This window comes from Caloenas nicobarica, chromosome 2 (genome assembly GCF_036013445.1).
Source record: "Caloenas nicobarica isolate bCalNic1 chromosome 2, bCalNic1.hap1, whole genome shotgun sequence".
Classification (NCBI taxonomy): domain Eukaryota; kingdom Metazoa; phylum Chordata; class Aves; order Columbiformes; family Columbidae; genus Caloenas; species Caloenas nicobarica.
Window position 1 is genome coordinate 97,336,186 of NC_088246.1, and position 21,021 is coordinate 97,357,206.

At 40.7% G+C, this 21,021-nt stretch overlaps 1 protein-coding gene across 23 annotated transcripts in view; it reads left to right on the plus strand.

Moving 5' to 3' along the window:
• The window catches only part of LOC135986103 (poly(rC)-binding protein 3-like), a 525,102-nt gene that overhangs the window by 365,215 nt on the left and 138,866 nt on the right, over positions 1–21,021 (plus strand). The window contains exons 1-2 of one of the 23 annotated variants that reach the window (XM_065629893.1): positions 8,078–8,118; positions 9,118–9,271. The exons of 21 other annotated variants lie outside the window; for them this stretch is intronic. The gene's annotated coding sequence lies outside the window, so the exon portion shown is untranslated. Of the gene's footprint in view, positions 1–8,077; positions 8,119–9,065; positions 9,272–21,021 lie in introns of those variants that run through there. One more of the 23 variants, XM_065629891.1, reaches the window with a different exon arrangement.

Sequence of the window (21,021 nt, forward strand, 5' to 3'; positions counted from 1 at the left end):
TTCAAGAGGGGAAGCAACATGCTACAAAGACAGGAAAGGAAAGGCTCAGATCACTAAGAAAGGAGATAAAAAGATGTTTCTAAGTTTGGGAACAGTTATCTATTCTCAATCTAGAGAGCCTGGCAATACAGCAGAAATAAGAAGAATGCAGTGGTGGAGAAAAGAAGTATGAAGAGAAACCTCATCACAGTTACAGGACACAGAAAAGTGACTAAAGGAGAAGACTATACCAGTAGACAAAACACACTACAAAGCAAAACAAAGTGCTGGAGGTTAGAAAATAAAATTAAAAAACAGTTGCTCATGAGACAAATTTAGATTTATTTATTTTTTTAAAGCTCAGTAGAAAATGTACATACAAAATTGTACTTAGACAAACCATTTTTCTCCCGTAATGCTGCAACCTTCCAGAATCTAAATGGGCTGTGCTTATAGCAGCTCTGTGAGGTAGGACAAGGTTATTGTTTTATGTTCATGGATTTAGACACTGAAAAACAAAGTGAATCTCAAGAGACCACAGTGGAAATCTACAGGTGGAGAAACAATCTGTACTTGGTGAGCATCACTGAAGTATCTTCTTCAGTAAAGTTTCAGACGTTTTAAAAAAAATAGTGGAATGAAGTAAGATATAAAGTTGGATATGAAAAGTTGTTATGGTATGTCAAGGTATGATTTTATGTTGAATGAAATTATTCTTCTGCCTTTTTTCCTGTTGTTGCTATGTTAGTGGACTTGGCCAGCAGTGGCATAATCTGTCAGAAAAGCTGTAACAAATATACCTGCATAAGGCTTTAATAACTCCAGCTTGAAACACTAATATTTACTGAAATTTCAATATTATCTGCCAATACTGATGCAATGTGTGTTCTGACGGTATTGTACAATGAGCAACTGCCAATACACACTTCAAAGCTGTTCCTGGTTTTAAATCTATTATTTACTCCACAGCTCTTCAGTAGTTTCCTGATCAAACTAGTCAAGGCACACAGACAACTCTTATGTCACGCCAGCATATTGAAATATTTCACGGTAGTCTTTTACATCAAGACTTTAACAGCATTCAAGTTCTTTCATAAGGAACTTGATACGCACAATATGGACAGCATACTAAAAATCGTTGGTCATTATAAGTGAACTATTTGTTACTTTGATGTTATACTGATGGCCCTGCAGAAGAATTAAGGCTGACATAAGGTGGACTTCATACATTTAGGCTCAAGAACCCTGACTCTCAAAAGAATTATAAGATGGCACTGATGAACGTAGTCTTTGCTGAATCTTCTGAGAATGCAGAAGAAGAAAAGTTAAATTGACTCCTCAGCTTCCAGCAGTAAACTGGGCTGGCTGTGAATGTAGGCAAAGCAGAAATTACCTAAGGTAACAGGCTGATGGGAACACAAAGCACATGTCCTTTAATATCCCCCTCCAAAAAAATTTTGTCCATATTAGGACTGGGAAAAACAGGTTGTCTGAAACTGCTGCTGCCCCTAAAGTAGGAGTGGAAACTATTGGTAGAATGCCCAGTGTTGGCAGCTGTGAGAGCTGATGGGTATCAGTCCCAGGAGGCAGCTGGATTAGCAGCGTGGACCCTCTAGACCTCTCCTTTACCATTCCCCACTTTCCTGCGGCAGACAGGAGTGGCCGTGTCCCATCTGTTATTTTAGAAGGACTGACTATCAGCCTTGCCTGAGCTGTTCAAAAGTCTTGTGCTGGCTCTAGAATAAAAGGCATGCAAAACGTTTATAGTCTCAAATGAGGAATAACCATGGCATTGCTTGTATTTAGAAATTCAGGGTGCCTCCTTGGTCTAAATGTTGCATGTACCATGCTACTTGTTCCAAAATGTAGATGTCATTATCAGCATTTCATTCTCTACTCCTGGCTATCTTAGTTTCTCCTTTCTCTGCTCCAGGTTCTTTGCTGTGAATTCGACAGTTTCATGTTAAAATCGGTTTTCATTCAGGATGGGCGGATGGATGTTTTGCCATCACTGTCTGCATTTGAGGTTTGAACCACAAAGGTGGTTCAGTTTTGACTTTCAAACTTCCCTGTGTTTAGTGGATTTTGATGTTGGTAATTTCTACACCTTCTGCCATGGGAATTTCAGTAGCCAAATCTGTCCCACAACCGTCTGACTGATTTTTGTGCCCTGGAGCTTTGTTCCTCCAAGCCGGCAAACCTCAGACATTAAGTGATGGAATTGAACTATTCCTATAGATCTGTGAATTGTTCTTTTGGTCCATCCTGTACTTGTGATATTCCCTCATATTGCAGCCAGTGTTTTTCCAAGTGGCAGAATTTTACAACGTACCTATTTCTCTGGTTTTAGCTTTTTATTCTAATTGTTCTAAAGTGTCACAGTGAGCCATATTATAATCCACCCTCTTATCATCTGTAGTAGGCCAGGAGTTGTATTTCTGAGAATCGTGAGGATCAGATTTCTTACTCCTTATTTCATACTCCTTTTGGCTGCTCCTTCTCTGGTATGCTGCTGCACTAGGAGAAAGGAGGAACTTTCTCTGAGTTTGGCTCAGTCTCAGTCTTCAAGGACTGCCCTCTGGCCAGTTTATATGCTTCCTTGCTCCCTCTGTTTCTGGCATATTTCTGTTTTTTCTCAGATACAACTTATTCCAAGATTAAGCAAGCTCTGACTTTTGTATGCGGGCATCTTTGCCTTTCTCAGTGAAAACCCTTTGGGCATCATGGCTGTATGCCTACTTCAGCTTTTAGTTTGGACAGTGGCTCCCATTATTTCAGTTGTCATTATTGTCAAGGAGCTTGAATTTTTTTCATATTAGTCCTCAGCAAAGACTGAATGTTTGCTTCTAGTTTTTGATGAACTATTAGAAAAATGCAATAAGGCACTCAAAAAAAATAACCAAAAATAAAGCTTCCTTGAGTTTTAAAAAGAAGAAAATGCTGGGTGATTTTAAATTGTTTTTAGCTCTGTGATTAGTAGTGTACAAATGTTATTTAGCCTTTATATAAAAACACAGTAATTTCTTCTTCGTACCAGTCAACTAACAACTCCTTTTACACCCACTAGCATACTTAGTCACCTCTTCTGTAAATCTTCATAAGCAAACTTCCCGAAGTTTAGCTTTGATAAACTTGTACGCTCCCCATGGCAGTGAAAAATGACCTTCTACCTTCTCTGTTAGAACCAAACATGGCATTGGAGCCTGTTTGAAAATCCAGGGATCTCTCGGAACTGTGGAGTTTTGCTTTGCCATCTGCTTCTTGCAGGAGAGGAATTAATTCATGCCTTTTATGGCTAATCCTTTCCCCGCTAGTAAAGTCCTCCCTTCCCGTCCATTTCCCAGTGACCCTTTGAAAACAGGAAGGAAATACTTGCCAGCTCTGGGCTTCTATGACCCTGCTGGAGGAGACACCTGTGTCTCAAGATGCCCTGTGCCCCCTTTGTCTTTATTTTCTACTGAGAACTTGCTGGTTTCACTTTATTTCATCTCATCTCTACGCTGCACCAGACTGGCTGAGTGGTGAAACACTGCAAAATTATGTTAAGCAAGACTTAAGGACAGACATCCTAGTGCAAGACTGAGAGCAAAAGGGTATAAATAAAACAATGAGTGACAAATTCACTTGTGGTCTATACTTAACCATGGCTCCTGTTTCAAGCGTTCCATGAGGGATTTCTTTTACATTGCCTAGTGGCAACAGCAGAAGACAGTGGCCATGAGGGGAATGTGTCAGGTACTTAAATGGTCATTTCCATGTCAGCCTGGCAGGGACTATCAGGTGAATACAGCTGATTTTGCCTCCTCAGCCCAGAAGTGTTGTGCACCAAGAGTATATTCACCCTTTGTCCCTTGGCAGTCTGCTGACTGGCTGCCCCTGCCCATGGGATCCTTTTCAACTCCTCACACTCCACTGATGTTATTTATACAACCATAATTTCTCTGTTATTAGATACTAGTTGTGTATGTGTTCTGCAGGGTTTGTGATCATTGGTACTTAGTGACTTTCTTCAGACATCACACTTTATTAACATGGATAACAGATGCTGTAAAATTCATATGGTATGAGTGCCAATGCAACTTGTACGTAATGTTTCAGATATATTGTCTCTTCTGAAGATCAGTTCCTCTCTGCTTTGCTGTGTGTCTAGGTACAAATTGCATTTTCTTCTGATCTAACTGCACTGGAGTTCCAGGCAAGGGATGCCACTTTTATGGAGCTATATAATACTTCCTAAAAAAAAAAAATCCTGTTTTTACCTTATCTTGAATGTACTATACTCCTGGTTTCCTGCAGATAGATACAGTCTTCCCTTGATACAGAAGGCCAGAGACTGATTTTCAATATAGGGTTCATTTTGGACTTTACTGATGCAAGAGACCTTGGTTTGGCTGCCTTCAGACAACATAATTTCAGCCAAGCAGAGCTGATGTTGGATGGTGATGGCATTTGTGATTGTCCAGGGAGACTTCCCAGGGATCAGCCTACATCTCTGGGTTTGGACACAATTATTTTCATTCTGACACAATTACTGGTGGTATGGAAGGAGAACACAGCTATAGCTGGGTGTATTTAGATCTTTCACAACCATATGATATTTTATTGTTTGCATCGTGTTCTGCATTTTAAAAAATCTCCAAAGTCAGTGGAGTAGAAGTTCTGATAGCTTTTCAGAATGATATATGAGGTCAGCTGTGCAGCTATTTATCTCTTTCTTCACAGTATTTTTGGGAAAAGAGGCAAAACTGTTGATTTTTAAAATTATGCTAAAACAGACATCGCAACACATTGAGATTTTAATCTTAGAAAACCACTGGCTATGAATGAAATACTTCTCTTACCTCCACTAATTCTTTTTTTTTTAAAAAATATAGCTTGGTCCTCTCCTCCTCTCCTTTCCTTTCTTCTGAAATGATATCTGTCTCTTCATCTGTATATTAGCTGTAAACTCACTGATATTATGCAATTCATTGAATGATATGATTCAAATGCAGTATGTATGGGGGGTTTTTTCCTCATTCTCCCTCCCACTAATGAGGAAAAGAGGTCATTTTTGGGGGATTATACCCCAAGGCTCATCATTTTAGTGTGAGGTTCCAATAATCGGCATGTTAAAGTAAATGCAAAGTAGAGAAACGGGACAGGAGACAGAAACCAAGGAACATTTTTTCCTGCCACTGGTGGCTTTGCAGTTGATGGCCACAAAAGCATCTTTTTGAACCGTATTGCTTGCTGTGGCACACAGACCAAGGCAGCAGAGAGCCAGGATCAACAGCTCTCTCAGGCTTTCCAGCTACAGATACTTCCTGATGAATAGGGCTCCTAATCACTTGATATAGCTATATGCTTTATGCCTCAATTGCCACAGCTTTCTGTTGCAATCTTTGGTTCATTCACATCCAGTGAACTCCATTGTGCTTTCATTTTTTGGAGAGCTACATTTTTAGTGCTTATCTGTTTAAAAGAATGTTCCTTTAACTCATGTATTGAGTCAATTGTACATGGACTTTTAAAACAGAGTATTGATTATTCTTTCTTCAAAGATTAGACTTTATTTCCAGATTTTGAATAGCTTTTTTTTTCTCCCCCCCCCCCCTTTTTTTTTTTTTTTTAATCTGGAGTATGGTGCTACTGCATTTGCAGAGCTTGATCCAGAAGAATCAAAGCACGTGCTTAAGGAGAAGAATGGCATGTGGTTCATGAACCCCATAATTAGTTCCCCTTCCTAGCTCTAAGCAGTAATTAAATCTGTCACTTCTGCTCTGCTGATTCATTTATTTAGCTATTTAATTGCTCGGCTGAATACGTCTTTATCTCCGGAACTGCAATATTTTATTCAGACAAAGAAATAGCATAATCCATTATTTTTTTTTCTTCCAAGAGCAGGGACATGTAAAAGAAAAGAACACTAATACTAGATGATTTGGTGGTAGTGTCAGTTTTCACTTATCAAACAAAATAGTGTTTAAGGGAAAACTTCAGCCAGTGCTTGAGGACAGCTTTCCATCTACTGGCTTGCTTCTGGGGGAAATTATGTCAAACATGAGGACCCAATGTGTCTGATCCAGGTTTCCATTTCCATAATGAGTTAATTTAAAGCACTTCTAGGCAATGGTCATACTTTTATATAAAACAAGAAGTCTTACCCTGATCTATTGGTGGAATATTTTATAAACAGTTTAAAATTGCAAATACATACTAAATTGTTTACAAACTGAACAGTATCTTTCTTTATATATTTTGGGTTTGGGACATTGCTTATGGAGATTTCTCTCATCTGCTCTTAGATTTACCACCAAATGCAGCATTTTGATCTGTAAAGCAAATGACTTTTTGAATACTTTCAAGCTTACAAAGGAGAACCGTTCTGAATACCTCTCTGTTTTCCATGAATGTAGTTTTCCTCACATTACATTTCCAGCATCCTCAAGGGAGGTTGCAAGATTCCTCCGCCATTTCTATCCATAGATTAAAAAAGCTGGTGTAGGAAAGCAGCATGCAAAACAATGAGGACCAGGTCAAGACACATCAGTCTCAAACAGGGTCTTTTGGCAAGACAGGAAATATTGTTTATTTTTATAACATTTTTTCCTCTTATCTCTAAATGCTCTAACGATAGCTGATCCAGGAAGTGAAAGATACAAAAACTACCCCAAATTCAGAAAGAAAGATATTTTTCTTTCACTTCTGGCATCAGTGGCTCAGTTCTGCCAATTTATTCATCTGCCTGGCTGGTTGGATATTTATACCATACACACAATCTTTCATTTCACTCCATTAGAGACTTATTTTTGCAGTCTTGTTACTCAGTTACAACTATGCAGCTGTTTAAGTCGTAGGTCATGTTTTTCCCAGGTAAGCTCATTATACTAAAAATCTTTTACTGCTTACCTGGAGGGATTTTTCTTGCTGAGGATTTTCTTTTTTCCTCCAGCAAAGGTCCTGTCCACTGCCTTGCAATGCAAAAAGCCTTTCTGCACTGTTGCTGCGGACACCCAGCGTGGCCCTGCTTGAAGTAAACACGGGATCATAAACAGAATGTAAAGATCCACCAATGAAACTGGCAGGGTTTGTTAGCTATAATGCAATACCTTGCAAATACAGCTGGACATCCTGCCATAACTCTAAATGCTATGCTGGGCTTCATGGACCTCCACCCTGCCTGTGCCAGAACAGGGGGCCCTGCTTTGCTCTCCCCCATCCTCAGGGAGGGCTTTGTCAGCCTGTGGGCCAGCAGCTTCGGCCCAACAATGCTTAGCCTGTGGTGTTCGTGTTGGTGTTATTGTTCTGCATCTGTGCACTCTGGGTTACTGAAAGCTCTTTGTTGAAATAAGGAATATTTCTGTCCCTGCTAAAGCTAGGAAATCTGGAAATCTTGTGGGTAGTTTTGCTCCTGCAAGCCTGTGCACATGATTTTTGAACTAGGGTTTTGCATGATATTCACTTCAATGTTCTCTTTTTTGAAATACGTTTCTTCAAATGATCTTCTGAAAGTACATTCTTTGTTAGGTAGGGCACATGCTTAAATTCAAGGAAATAATAAACCATCAAAAACCATCGCTGGACATAGTTTGAGAATAAGGGTGCTTTGAGGATAAGCCTGTATGTGAATGGGTTTAGTATGAAAAAGCAGTGTTCACTGCAGCGAGACAAGTATGGTCAGAGGAGGGCATGGGAATGAAATGGAAAAAATAATATTTATTTGTAGTAGAAGAGAAGCTTATTGTTGGGTTGGTGGAAACTGAACAGAGGAAATACAGGGATAATTTCAAACAGCTTTTATCCGAGTTCTGAAAGAGCATGAGGTTAGTTAATAGGATTAACTACTTTTACATAGATTTGTACATAAACATTGAGACACGAGAGTTGAAGGGACATCAGCTGAGTGCCCTCCCTTTGCAATGATTACATTCGGGAATGTCTGTGAGGGGAATTAGATGACCGTGACTATCGGCTTCCCCTCAGATGAACCTAGCTGTTGTCATCCTGCCATCAACAGGCTGGAAATTACTGTCTCAAAGGCACTGCAGATTTACAAGCAGTCAAACAGGACAGAAACCACTCCCTTCTCCCGCCCTTCCCTGCTCTCCTTGTGCCGGGCCAGGCAGCATCCAGCTACTCACACAGTGTGAACTGCAGGTTTGCAAAGTGGTGCACAAGCTCTAGGGCCAGACACTCTGATGGATCAGGGGTGTTTGGGCTTTTGGGGCTTTTTGACTGGTTGGTTTGTTTTGGTTTGTTTTTTGTTAATTTTCAGCTCTAACTCAGTGTATAGTTAGAGACCTCAGCCTAGAGTTTGTCCTCACTCAGTGGTGAAATATGCTGGTATAAAATATGTCTAAATCAAATTAGATTAAATTCCCTGGTTTTAATACAAATGCACCTGAGTTTCTACTTTGTTAACATATTCATTTACTTATTAACCTCTTGTTAATATTTTAATTTGGAGAAATCTTTGCTTATATTATTGGTCTGATGTAACATATCTGTGGGGTTGGAGGCTACCTCTGACCAGCCCTGGTCTCTGCACTCTGTTATATAAGATGCATAGACTTGGGTACCTATAAATATTGGCGTGCAGCTGTCACAAAGGGATTGTGAGCGAACTGCACGGGACCTCGAAAACGTAATAGCTTGGCACCCAGAAATATACAACTTTGGTAACATATTACAAGGTCACATATTGGGAGAGAGGGTAGGAACGTGGTGACTGCTTTTAATCTTTGTCTCTTTTTTACAAAAATCATTTTTCCTTCTTTGTACTTCTGGTATATATATCGGATCCTTACAATTTTTATCACATTAGGATGTGACATTCCCAGCCTTGACAGTGCTGTTGTTTGGATATTTATAGCAGCTTCTGGTCATTGTTGAGCAAAGGAGATTGCCCTGCCCTCTGGCCCTTTCTTAAGCAGATTTTGGGCAGAAGCTCCTCTCATGTGGCACTAATTGAAATTATTGGTGGAGGGGGAGTTGTGAGCGCACTCTGGCTGACTCGGGTTTATCTGCCAAGGGCTAAGCCAGGGGAGGAAGGGAGGAAAAACGGGGAGAAGAGAGGAAAGGTGGGGGGGAAAGGAGGTGTGGATTAAAAAAAAAAAAAAAGGGGGAAAAAAGCCCAGCTTAGCTTCGCTCCGGTAGGGCTCCGGGCTCCCGGCCATCTGTCCCGCCGGGGCGGCGCGGAGGGAGGCGGCTGGCCGCGGCGGGCACACGGAGGGGCCGGCTGGGTGCGCAAGCCCACGGGAGGAAGGGAGCGGCGTGGGGCTCCGGCCGGGCGCGGGGGCCCGCTCAGCAGGTGGGTACGTGTGCCTGGAGCAGGGATGCGATTGGGGAGGGAGAGAAGAAGCCCGCTCCTGCTTTCTGGAGTCGCAGCGCGGCCGAGGAGGGGGTGCTGTGTGCGGGGGTGCGGCGATTTGCGGGGAGGGAGGCAGGGGGTTGCTTTGTTTTGAGCTTGCAGGAGCCGAGCGTGCTGCTTTTGCGAGTGCTTTTAGGGGCTGAGTTTCGCCCCCTGCCTGCCCGGGACAGGCTGCGATGGTCGAAGTCGTTAAAAGATTGAAACCAACAAGTTGCTGTAGAAGTGATTTGTGCTGAGATGGAGCTGGTTTATCATCCGCGCTAAAATATCTCCTAGGGACTGTCGGTTGCAAAGTGTGGGCTTCCCTTGGGTGAGTAACCCCGCCTGAGCCGGCAGCTCCAGGATTTAAATGCGATATTTTCATCCAGAGGCTGCGGAGTGGGTGTGTTCCCCCCCTCTGCTGCAGCTACCCCCCATTTAATAGTTTCCCGCAAGTTTAACGCGAATTGGGGAGAGGCGAGACCATGCAGAAGAAAGGAGGAGGCTAAGAAGTTTCTGATGCACTGTAAACCAGCATCACTGTCAAAAGCAACTGAACTGGAATATTGTCTCGTATTTTGAGGGGTATTGTCATTGAAAGTTGCTTCATTCCGTTTAGCTGGTAACGTTTCTGAAGGCTTTCTTTGGGTTTTAAGTTGCTAATGTAAACAGCCTAAGTAAACAATCATATCATCGTTCTCTGTGTTGTGCAATGGGGGAAAAGTGGACTTCCAAGTATGTGCTTCTTAAAGAAAAGTTAGGAAATATACCGTAGCTTTATGATAACAGTAATAAGAGCGGATTCTGGACTTCATGGTTCTCTTTTGTTATTAATACTTTTATTATTTTTAAAGATGTAGTGTGTTGTTACTATGCTTTAATCTCTTTGATACATCTGCTAGAATGTCCTGTTATGCTGGATATGGTTGTGTTTAATGTACAACTTCTGTTTCGTGTTTCTGATAACCTTACTAGTACTACTGGAAAAATAAACACTCGGTTAACACGTATTACCTAACCATTTTAGCAGCTCTTGTGTAGATTATAAACAGCAAAATACGGTCATAGCTGGAAATTGCTGTGCATATCTATCTTCAAATGTTTAAAATAAAAAAAAGCGCTATTAGAAGTGTGCATACCATCCAGTATAGCTGTAGGTCTTGTTTGTTTCTTTCATGTACACTTGTAGAAGTAGAACTATAGTAAAAAATGGAGTTGAGCAGCTGGTAATCCATTTGTCCACCTCTTATCACTACAAAGATTCCTGGTGCAAAGTTCATGAACTATCACTGAGGATGATTCAAAATGGAATCCAGGAACTGGCCATACTAAAATCAGGCAAGAGTTTATAAAAATAAAATTAAATGAAAAACTGAGGCTTGCTCACTTGTAAACCTCTTAATAAATACATAATGTATCTAGTATTCAACTCATTTGTATTCAAGAAAAATAAAAACTTGATTGATCATGTGGTTATTACTCCATACCTTCTTAATCTATAATCAGGTGAACAGAAATATTTTTTTTTCCCTTAAAATCTGAAATAGCTGGTTTCTTACAAAATACCTTGTGTGGTTTTTTTGTTTTCTTTTGTTTTAATCTGCATCCATGTTGCAAAACGAAGTCTTGAGGAATATAATTGTTTGTTTACTTGTTCTGTTCCTTATTACTCTTGGTCTCCAGTTTATGCTGGTTTGAATATTTCTGTAATACTGAAGTCAGTTGCCATTACTACCTTCAAGGACTGTATTTAAACACATCTGTAGAGTTATGTGTAGAGTGTGTGCAGAATGGTAGTGTGTAGTAACATGGATATATTCATTTTACTCTTGCATGGCTCAGTATATTTTTCTTGTTACTTCAGAGAAGCTTGAAACATGATAAACGCTCCATTAGTGGTATTGGTAAGAAATACATTAAAGCAAGTGCATGGTCAGTGAGAAAGCATTTTTCTTTGAAAGCCTTCTCAAAATGGACATTGTACTAATAATCTTAATGTGTAATCTGTGCTGCATATCTTCGGTGTTAGATTAGATTTGCTTTTAGGTTCTTCGTAAATATAATTTTTATTCAGGATAACTGCATTTCTACCAGATGTCCAATCTCCTTGTTTCTTTTCAGCCTTTGCAGCCTCTAAATGTCACAGGAATTTTCCAGGCGAAGGACTGGGTGTGCACGGGGCAGGCGATTCAGGATGCAGCCCTTCTTCTGAGAAACCGGCCTCGGTATTGTAGGGCATTGAGTTCTGATATTAATATAAAGTGAAACCTGTTATTAAAAATATAAGTCAAATCCAAAGACTGCTGTGGTGGTTGGATACTCAAGAGCAATAGGAATAGCCTTCTCTGCAGATTACTGAAAACATGATGAGCGAATTCTATAAGCTGTGAGGGAAGTGCTCAGTTGTGAAGCCGCTTGCCAGGGAGCCATCACAGAGTAAGAGGCTGCCCGAGCCAAAACACAGTGCTTACTACCCCTCACGTTACTCCACGCTAGGCGACGTGAGAGAAGACACAGAGGAGCAGAGGATGAGCCCTTCCTCCTGTTTGGGAGGGTTGGGAGGCCGAGGCCAAGCATGCTGGGCAGGGACAACTGAAAAGGGACCCTGCAGTCGGGTACCTCTGTGTTACTGTGGCAGAAAGTTGTGGAGAAGCTTGCAAAGCTAATGGGGGATGTGGCTGCAGCCATGTATGTGCGTGGCAGAAGTATGAAAGAGGTATTTGCAGGAGAAAAGGCTTTTGGAATGGTAGATGCTGTGGCAGGACATGCGGCGATGGCTTGAGGGGGGCAGAGAGGTTGGAGGCCTGATGGAGCAAGGAGTAAAGGCAGGCTGGCGGCCCCAGGAGCAGTCAGGAATGCCAAAGATCTTGAATGCTGCCCAGGGAGACTTTGCAGCTGAATGGGTAACCCGATTTGGGTACTTCGGGGAAAAAAGACTCAAAAGCTGGGAAGTTACCGTTGGCATTCCCGCTCATCATCATAGGCCGAGGAGGAAGTCTTGGGCAGCTGAGCCGCGGTGCGATTAGGTACAGCAATTGTAACTGGCGTGCAGCGGGAGGGCTGGCAGCCAGCAGGCAGGGGAATGGGGAATAATCTTTAGCCTTTTCTGTTGCATATGTGAAATTGGGAAAGCAAACTGTTACAGTTTAAAGCAAAACATAAGGTTAGGAGTTCAAAATGAATCTTCAGCGCTGAAGCTGTTTACTCTCGTTGTTAGTCTTTCCCGAAGATTTTCAGTTAGTGGGGTCTCCGTCTTCTGGTATTTATAACAACATCATGACTGGAGATGTAGAATGCACAGAAATTTATTTTCATACACTTTGCCAGATCGTTTTTCTTTAAAAGAGACCTTGTCACACTTTTAATAACAGATGCACTTTGTCACATTCATTTGCTGAGCAACAGATTCACTGCGTAGCCTGTGAAGCACAAAAGCACACATGAAGTAGAGCTTACGGAAAGTTCACAAGCAGCAGCAGAAAGAGTGAGCTATGTATTCTCTGAGTTTCGTTCCTAACATGAAAATATTTTAAGGTCAGGTATTTTCTTCTGCTGGCTGCCATCAGCAATAGAAGTATCAACAGGAGAAAAATGGGTCGCTTGGGTTTTAGCATTAAGCAGCAAATCCAGGGCCAATAGGATTTAGCTGGGATGTTAAGGTTTATTCAGTGCATTTAGTTAATGAAGTTGGGGGGGAAAAGGGGGAGAGGAAAAAAAGTGAGTGTCTGGGGTTGGAGGAGGGGATGAAATGGCCTCCTGCCATCGGGTGCATCCTGTGGTGACTCCTCCTGATTGATAGATGCTCCACAAGACAAAAAAAAGAGCTGAGCACAAGAGGTTTTAATTAAAAAATGCCAGCTCAATGCCAGCCCATTTGGATTAAAATCAAGCAGAAAATCTTTGTAATAGACATCTACCTACTCTTAAGGGTGTATGTGTGTTTTTTATGGAGTGTAGTGTCCATCGCTTAGGGGGATGGAAGAGGGAGAATATAATACATCCAAGCATCTGTAAAGTGGTTATCAAGCTATGAAAATATTCAGCAAGTGCGACAATATGTTAACATTCATCAATCAGGCAGAGAAATCAAGTTCAGGTCAACTAACTCCCATTTGAGCGGTAAGCCCAGATTTCTAGCAGACAGCCCCACCTTCCCCAACACACATGGGTGGCCCCTCGCTGCGCTCACCCATATTCTGATGCTTTTGTGTCCCCTGCCAAAGGCTGTCATCTTGTGTACATACACGCTGTTCAGTATCTTGACTTACTTTCCAAGCCTTGAAAGCCTTCAGCACAGAGACACAAAAAACAATGAGTGTAGAAAGTCACTGTTATTTAAAACATAAAGGGTTATTATCTATAGCTAAAAAAAAAGAAAGGCAAACCAACATGAATGGATCTTTTTTTCCAAGAGGGTTAATGGATGCATTTTTATTATTTATTCAAATTCTGTTCTTGTACAGGCCAGACTCCCACTCAAATCAAACTTCTTTTTTTCCCAAAGCTGTAGCTGCCATTTAGAGTCTGATCAACTTTCTTATTCCACCTGCCCCCTCAGAGGTCCGTGCTGGACGCTGCTGGGAGTCATTAAGCAGCGATTAGAACTGTCAAGACTCAGCCCAGTGACCTCAACAGGCTTCCCTTCTGAGAAGGACATGGGCATCAGTGACAGGATTTGACTGTAACAGTATGGAATAGATAAGCAGCAAACTTGTAAAATGAGTAAAAGGAGCCCATGTAGCTGTCGTTCTCAGCATAATCAAGTTGCTCGATGACTTCATGCAAATGCCTGAGGAGGTCCCTGCAGCATTGCTTAGTAGGATTTATTGCGGTAACACCTGAAGACTTCTGCAAAATGGTTCAGAGAGAAACTTGAATGTGTAATTTTCGGTTTTGTTTGGGTTTTTTTTTTACTTCGCAAACAGTTTAAGACAAACATTTTCAAATAATTATTTTATTTTTTTAAGTTACACTTTGTTAGCACTTCTCTGAATTGTTCTGTACTGCTTTATTTTTGTCGGAATCACAGTACGTTTACTGAAAAGCTTTTGGCTATACTTAGACTAGTTTAGGGATGTGTTCATAAGACGAAACAAACAATAAATTCACTAAAATAAAGTAAAATTTAAATTTTTTTTAAAAAGGCACCTGACTGTGATGCTTACAGCAGGGCTTTATGAATGTTCTGCCAAGTTTTAGAAAACTGGGTGGCTGTGTCAGAGCCGCAGTCCCAGGCACACAGCAAGAGTCTGGGCAGCTGCATACAGAGCAAGCGGTGCCCTAGAAAAAGACTCCTGTCATCTTTTGCATACAAACAGGTATACATTTGTTGGTAAGCAAATACAGATAATGTATTAGTGTAATCTGAGAATTTCATAAAATTAAATCTGAACAGTCTGGTTGTGTTGGTGGCAACAAGGGAAGCAGAATACCATCCCAGAGGGTGACCACTCTATAGAAAAGCAAAGAGGGGTATGTCTCCCAAAAAAATAATACTTTTGGATGTAGCTATGTTGCAATGGAGTGCTTGGTGAAATATCTGAACCATTCAGTCCTGTGTTTGTGATGCTCTTTTACCATTACACAATTTGCTTGTATTTTCTCATCGGTGGGCAGTAAAACACCTATTCAGCATTTGAACCTGCTTTAAATGAATAGAAAGATAGAATCTGAGCTTTGAAGACCATAAAACATTTTTTCTGTGATTTCCTTCAATTAACAAAATTATGTGCATACCTTGAGGCTCTCATTAGTATGATTGTGGCTGTATGCCAGCATCTAGCCAGAAGAGCTAAGGGAAATTTTGCTGGCTGTTTTATAACATTAAATATTCTATAGAACAACAGCAGAGATTTTTAAATGAAAAGGCTGTAAAAATACTGGGAGCAGACACAACCTTCGTAAAAGTTGTAAATCCACTGAATAATTACTATATAGTACTGGATTAAATACTGAAAGTCCCTGAGCTGCCAGGAGCTGGTGGAGATTTGCTTACATTTGATCAAAGTGATTAAAAAGACTGTTTGCCTTTTTTATTAATGTAGGTTATACCTATGGGAGTAAATTAAAATAAAACAGTTTGCTCCTGCAAATAGGAAAATATGAGATATCTGTTGTTCCAATATGCATGTTCAAATTTTTATTCACAGCAATGAGAACCAGGGTTGGAGTCCCAACTCCTTTCAGTTCAGAGATGCTAAAATCACTGGATTTTGAGTAGTAGGAAACATCAGAAGTTACACCATTAGATTTCTCTAGGAAGGGCAAAGGCTCTGGGCAGACACCGAGAGATACATTTCATTTCACTCTCCCTCCTTTCCCCATCAGCATTCACACTGTACAAATACAGATGCCTGGCAGTTAATGGAAAGGCCGTTGCTGTTAATTAAGTACTGTGAGCATCCCACCATGCTGCCTGTGGACAAGGGCGGGGTAGAGGAGGCTGAATAAGAATTGTAAGAGCCCTTAAACCTTTCTTGTAACAAAGTCTAATCTCCCTTCACTGTTTGTAGTGTCAGATACTCTGAATCTGACCCTATGTTTTAAAATACTGGTGAAATTTTGGAGGCTTCTGTGTGCAGGAATGATACACCTCTGACAAAAGCCTGCAATGTGAGCCACGGTGGTGGAGCATCCTGAAGGTGTGCTTTCCTGCGACTAACAAGAGCAGCTGCCCAAACAGCCTGCAATGCTGACAGAAATGCATCTGCACTTGAGGGCGGCTGTTGTGACCATCACATGCCGGGTGCGACTCTTTCCCACACTTCCAACCAAGGTAGCTGTTGGCTAATTTGCCTACAGGAACCATAATTGCCCGTATATCTCTAGAAGCTTCAGTACCAATTACTCTGTCGGCATATCCTATTGTAACTTGAGACATCACAGTATTCAGCTTCTCATTTGTAGCTGATTAGTGTTTGTGACTGATTTCACCCATGTCTTAAAAAACATGCTTTAAGAAGACACTGATCTTTAGCTGTGGCATGGTAACATCAGGGATACCTGTTTGTGGTAGTAGCTGTGGAGCAGAATGCATTAGCTTAAACACTAGAAATGCAAATTATTCCCTTCTGCAGCTATTAAGGCTGTTATGACTGAAGGTAACAGTCGCTCAGCTGTTTTGCTTTTTGTTGTCCCTGTGTAGGATCGCATCCATGACCAGTTACTGGGTGTCAGCTGATGAGTGACAGATGAGTGGCACTTTCTAGCCAGTGGCTGAGACAGTCTCCTTGCAGTTGTGTGAACATACTTAAGCGTGGCTGGATGTTGCTTTTTGATTTCTTAGATACATCCTTCCTGTTCTCTTTGTTTTCAGTTTCAATGAAAAGATTATAAAAGGCAGAGTTACGGCCATTTAGGCAACCTATCTTGATATTTTCTTGTTTTCTGATACTAGTGTTCTTCTGATAAAGCCTTAACTTTTGGATTTGCTAAACTTTTAGAGAGTTTTGTTTGTTTACTTTGTGTGACTGGGCAAAAGTACCAACACAACTTGTGGCAGATTACATACACACACACACACACACATATATATATATGTCAACTTTCTTTGTAGCTACTTCTTTACCCCAGACATGCTGGGAGAAGATTGCTGACACACAATTTGGACTCTGGGCTTTGCCTTGTCATCCCTGGATTTCATTTTAGGGTAATCTTCTCAGTGGGACCTATTCACTTCTAATCCTGTTCATTGTCTGGAAGGAAATCTCAGAGCACTGCGACCTTTCCTTGCCCGTTGTAGCTCCCCTCTGGAAACTGCCCTGATCTTACTTTGAGTGGGTGTGTGAAGTTACTGTGGAGTTGGCAATAAAGAAATCTTTTTTACTGTGCTTTTGTTACATTGGATTGTGTACAGATGGATGAGCTTTTAGTTGGCTCAGAAGTCAAGGGCCCACCAACATATGTCTAAACCTTTCTCAAGCAACTTGAACTCCCTTAGGAGCAATGCATTAAAGTGCCTATGAAAATGGAGTTTTCTTTTTACCTTGTGACCTTTCTGCTTTCCCATCACTAGACAGGAAAAACTCAGTCTCTAGTGAATATTATTAGTCAACAAAGTTAAAAGCAGCAGATCATATGTGCATATTGGGAGATAAATAATAATGAAAGTAGCCAGAACTAGGGTTGCCTATGGCTACTAATAAAATGTCACCTTTGTTTTAGCTCTGTGTGCCTCTGAGATCAGACTTCAAAATACATAAAATATAATACTCTCAATGAGAATATGGCTGAGTTGACAGATAAAAAAAATGTATTTCCAAATAATATCCTTAAAACATACTGAACAAGCATAAAAGATTGCAGATGCACCTAAACTGTTTCATTTTTAGTTCCTACTCTGCTAACGCAATTCAGATTTTTAGTTACACATATTTTTATGTCGGGGAGATTATCTTACATGGAGCTTAGTAGAATTTACAAAACCCTTTCTTGGCTGTGTTGATTTCAAATATATTAGTTCTTACTCAGTTGAAACACTTAACTGGGAACTTAAGTACAACTTTAAACCATGGCTGGCAATTTTCTGAAGAAAACTAATATGTTTATACTACATTAGATTTCTTGCCTGCTTTTTTTTTTTTTAATAGAATCTGGGCAAATCAAGTAAAATTTGTGCACATATTTGTCCAAGTTTAAAAGGAAATGAATTTGCACTGTTACCTCTTCCTGCTGAAAAAATTCTGATAAACAGGTCTGTTGCTGGAAATGGTCACAGAAACACCTCAGTTGAGGTAGTTCTGGATTGGTATTTTTGTTTTGTTGGTAGCAGCTGCAATTTTTTGGGAGGTGGGGATATCCACAGAATAAAACTATTTGGACCTGCAAATACATCTAAAGATGAGGGTAAAATCATCTTTGAAAATCACATCCTTGCAGATTCACGCTAGTGAAGACTTTGAGTCAGGATGTCTTCTGCTGCAAACCTCGTTTCAAGAGATTATTAGGAAAAATTTGAAAACTATGCAGGCATCTCTTGCAGAAGGCCAATGATCTCTCTGATGATCCTCTATACTCAGGAAAAAGCCAGAGAAAATAGTGTGTACTTGCATGCTTTTCATTGAGAACCATTTACTAAGGTAGATGTCAAATGGGTAGGCTATAGTAACTGAAAAAAAATGGGTTTATAGCTCATGTTGTGAGCCTAGCTTTTGTGTCTGCATCTTTGAACTGCTGCTTGTAACAGTATCTCTTGCCTTCACATCTCTCATTCATGAAAAGGACTCATTGACCTGTATTTTTTCAAATAAATCTCTTTTTGATCTGGGATGTGTAATCAACAACGTATGGAGTTCATCTACATTCAGTTTAACCTAATATTGTTGTTCAATTAATATTTAGTCAAAGTCAGTAGTTTTGTGTAAGCACTGGGCACCTAATTTATGTACCTATCTGTAGCTTGTATACACACATAGCGACTTTGTGACAAAAATTGTATTAGAGGGGATTATAAGCCATAAATATCTTCTTGTGTTTTGCTTTATTGGCAATCTGAAGTGCTATTGATTTGCATTCTTAGCCAATGATGATCTTAGATTTGTAACTGTAGCCATATTTTAATACAGTTTACCTGGTTAGCTTTTGCAAATTGAAACTGCTATTTCTATGTATTCCACTTATTTCCTACCTTAATTCTTTGGGACAGGCTGTGAAAGTTGTCATGAATCTGACATGTGCGCAGAAGACCAGATGTGATAAAAGGCTGAGTTGGAAGTAGCCCTGTCCTGTTGTAACATCCAAGGAAGCTGTTGAGGAGCACAGAGCCTCTGACAGAATTTCTTTTTGATTATTCTGTTGGAGCAGTAGGATGAGAACAGGTTTCTGTCTAATCCTTGAGGGTTCCTGGGATCCTCTGTGCTCCTACACCTGGGAACATCCATCTTTGTGGTGACACAAAGATGTTACCAGCCACTTCTGTTGGCTTGGGCTGACAGTTGGCATCTCATTGTGAAAGGGATGTGTGATACTGCTCCAGCTCATATCCGAACAAGCTTTTTCCCAACAAGCGATGGCACAAGAGGAAGCTGCTTCAAGTTGCATCAAGGGAGGTTTAGATTGGATATTAGGATATTAGGAAAATTTTTTTCACCAAAAGGGTTAACAAGCATTGGAACAGGCTGCCCAGGGAAGTGGTGGAGTCACCATCCCTGGGTTTAAAAGACATCCCTGTTTAAAAAACATAGATGTGATACTTAGGGACACAGTTTAGTGATGGACTTGGTGATGTTAGGTTTGGGCTTGATGATTTTAAGGGTCTTTTCCAACCTAAATGATTATAAGATTCATGGAAACTGTGTTTTCACAGGCTCTGTTTTCTTCCCCCATCCATTTCTCCTGACTTTCCCTCCCTTCTTCAGAAGCTCCTCTGAATTTTAAGCCTGGATGACACCTTCTGTTGAGGTAAAAGAAGAAAGGAGTGTGTTTGCAAAGATACCCTGTCTTAGTCATGGGACCAGAGGAAAGGCAGAGCGGGAGTGATGTGTCCATGAGATGAGAAGGGGAGAGTGAAAGTCTTTGCAATATGTTTGGTTAGAAAATGCTTACTTTGGTATGTGGATGTTTTTTTCATATCCCGAAGAAGAGATACTATTTTTAACAACATAAGAAAGGTCTAGTGGTTAGTATAGGAACACTACACCGTGAGGCCTCTTATATTATATCCACCACCATTTCACTACATTAGGAATACAGACTTTCTAAAACTTGTTCATTTTCATTTCAACCACTTGAAACATTCAGCTGTGAAATACCTAAAAGACCATATTCTAGGCAGGCATTTTTTTTTCTCATTCAAAATTATCTCAGCTCCAGTACTTCTGATGCCAGCTGAAATAAGAATAAATGCCACAAGAAAGTGCTGTGGTGGCATGTGAGCAGACAGTCTTGGATGGCATCCAGTACATCTGAAACCTCCGTGTGGAGTTGTGCATGTCGGTGTGTCTGTGTTAGCAAGGGGCTCTTAATGGGATGGAATGAGTAGGCTTTGGTTGATTGTTAACTGATCCTCCCTAGTAAACACTGGTATATTATCTAGTGTACCGTAATAGTACTGTAGGCACAAGTGCGTGATCTAAAAATATATTAAAAAAAGTTTCTCCTCTGAACTGATTGTGATCATGCATCTTGGGTGTAGTTGTAGAAAAACATCCTTGTACACATGTTTGTCAGCAAATGGACTGCAGTTGATTTACCTTTTTTGAACCTGTGACATTTCCACTGCAGATGAAATGTCTGAAACGGCCGTGTTTATGGGGCAAAAGGCTGTATTCTTTTTCCACTGCTTATGTGAGCTTTCATGACAGTTAGCAAGTAACAAAATTTTCCCAAGATGTGTATAGCAATGCTATTAATTATAAAGAATTCTTACTTGCGTCTTCCTAAAGCCATTGTAAATCAGTTTGATTATCAGACGCGCACTTAGCAGTATTACAAGTAAGCAATCCAAGGTAAAATGTTGCTGTTTCGAGAATTTAATGGGCAGAGTTATATCTGGTTATGAGTATGGTATGTCTGACAGGAGCGGGGGAGTATTCACCAAAGTTAAGGCATCCTGCCACCCTTGACTCAGTCTGTAGTCAGTGGAGAGATAAACACCCCCAAAGCAGAGCAGCTCTGAATTACCCATCTGAGAAGCCACTCATTCTGCCTTGACCATTGGGAAACCTTGCGAGGATGGTTAACCCCTAAACACAATTCCACTTGGATGCATCAGT